The sequence below is a fragment of the Atta colombica genome, unplaced genomic scaffold (genome assembly GCF_001594045.1).
Source record: "Atta colombica isolate Treedump-2 unplaced genomic scaffold, Acol1.0 scaffold21, whole genome shotgun sequence".
NCBI classification, from domain to species: domain Eukaryota; kingdom Metazoa; phylum Arthropoda; class Insecta; order Hymenoptera; family Formicidae; genus Atta; species Atta colombica.
In genome coordinates, this window is record NW_017259305.1 from 1,985,813 (window position 1) to 1,988,388 (window position 2,576).

General features: G+C 28.5%; 1 protein-coding gene across 1 annotated transcript in view; it reads right to left on the minus strand.

The window, feature by feature from the left end:
• Positions 1-2,576, minus strand: part of LOC108687587 (glycerol kinase) — a 53,444-nt gene that overhangs the window by 39,333 nt on the left and 11,535 nt on the right. The gene's annotated exons all lie outside the window — the stretch shown is intronic.

The following is a 2,576-nucleotide window of genomic DNA, read 5'->3' on the forward strand; positions in this document are numbered from 1 at the left end:
AGATTACATAAATTGAGTTATTTTATTAAAGTTCAAAAGCATAAATTACATTATTTTTTACATTCTAATGTAATATATAAAATTAATTGTTCGAATTGTAATGCTTCATACGTGACATCTGTGAAGCTTGCCCCTCATTTTCAAAATTAAAAAAAAAATAAGCAGAGTTCTGCTTGCCCTTCCAAGAATTCTAGAGTTCTCTTAATATTAGAAAGAGTTCCATCGATTAAAGCAGTGACAACACTATTTGAAATTTCGGGGAGGTTCACAATTCCGAAACATTGAAGAGTTATAACTTTTTTATCATTCATTGTAGCACTATGATCCATATATTATAGAACAATCGATAGAACTCTTTGGGGGGCAATCAGAACTCTAAAAAAAGTACCAGATTTCCGAAAAAATTTTTTCAAAAAAAAATTTTTTTTCATTTCTCTAAGTTTTTAATTTCTCTAAGTAAAAATTCGAAAATTTAAATTCCCAGAACTTTTCGGGGAGCTACCAGAATTCTCAATAAAATGCCGGATTTCCGAAAAAAAATTTTGATCCGCGTGAACTTAGAAAAATTCAAAAGTCGAAACTTTAAAGTTCCAGAACTTTTTAGATATTGGTTTCAGCGTATCGGTTATTGAGGATAATGGTTCTCTTCGGGGACTATCAGAACTTATAACAGTATAACTTATAACAGGCCGAAATAAAAAAAAATTTTGTTATAAAAAAAAATTTTTTTTTGAAAAAATTTTTTCGGAAATCCGATATTTTTTTGAGAGTTCTAATTGTCTCCCAAAGAGTTCTATCGATTGTTCTATATGGATCATAATTCTACAATGAACGGTAAAAAAATTATAGTCCTTCAATGTTTCGGAATCATGAACTTGGTCCCTCCGAAATTTCAAATAGTATTTTCATCGCTTTAATCAATGAAACTCTTTTTAATATTAATAGAAAACTCTAGAACTCTTGGGGGGATAAGCAGAACTCTGCTTATTTTTTTTAAATTATGAAAATGAGGGACCAGCTTCACAGACATTCATATGTGGGTTAAAAGAAGAGATTATTAAAAACTAGAGCATCAAAATATCGTAATCACATCAACAGGTATACTAATCGGTTATTAAGGAACATAGACTGAAATATAATCATAATTTTGATTAGAACACTGTCAAAATTTTAGATAAAGAAAAGAATTATAATAAGCGTTTAATCTCAGAGTTCTACATTAAGAAACAAAAGAATGGTTTGAATTTTACAGTTACAAAAGGTTATTGAAATATTGGATTCTTTATATCATTTTAAGAAAAATGATTTTTTCAAGTTTTATAGTTAATGCGTAACATACTTTGTCAGTATAATTGTTTAACTTTCCGTCTAATTTTATTTATTGTATTATTTTTTCCCACTTAGTAATGACAATTTCGTTTTGATCTCTCTTTTGAAATGTCTTACTGTACACACGTTTCTAATTTATCTGACCATTGTCAATATGTAATGTAAATTTATTCAGTTCTTTAATGAATTTTTTTTATATCAGTATTTTAAGTTTGTTTATTATATTTCATGTTATTATATATTGCAGATAATATTAATTGTTTGAGTATTCAATTAAATACGACAAACAACTTTTATATCTTATGAAATATTATAAGCGACTATTAAACATTTTAACTTGTACAATTAAATGTTTCAAAAACTACATTGAAAATGACCAAATAATAAGGGTCGAAAAGGGTCTGTAATTATTTCATTTCTGAATATATGGTATTTTTACACATCAACAACCTGTGCTGGCTCACATACAGCGCATCATCTACAGCACATGTCCGATTGACTTTACATTTTATAAATCGACACGCATTTCTTCGTGATCCAACACTCTAAAAAATATCGGTATGGATTCAACACCATGCGGTGTCTATCAGTATAGAATTCTCATCGTATTAGTGTCATGGGATTTCAATAAGTCATTACTAATAAATTTAAGGATAGGCTTGAAATATTTGTACGAAAAATGTAATATTAGACTTAAGCTGTAAGAAATTACAAATCATAATCGATTATTCTTCAATCAACTGTGATTAGTTCATTTCTTATGGGATTTAAGACTTAAAGCTTATTTCATGGAAAGGAAGAAAATTAAGGATCTTGCTTGATTAATTTGCTTATGCATTATACCATATGTTATATAAAATATTCATACAAAATGCTCATTGGATCTGAATATCTAGAAAATTTAAAAAAGTGCTATTGTCCTTAATATTAATCATCATCATATGATTTAAAATCCCTAATGTTTATACCATGATAGATTTTAAAATCCATGTTACATCCTCATCATGTTGATGTTAATATTAAGTAATACGGAAAGTAATACGGAATATTATACATATAATCGATAAACACTGCATATGTAAAATCCACACCGATATTTTTAAGAGTGAATGAACATCGCCGATTGTCATTTCAAAATGACGAATTGTCATCGAAAATGACAATTTCGAGATTACTTTCGAAGAATGAGATTCTCAGCTGAGAGAGAGGGGAGTAGGAAGAGGGAGAAGAGAGAGTAGGGGGGAGGG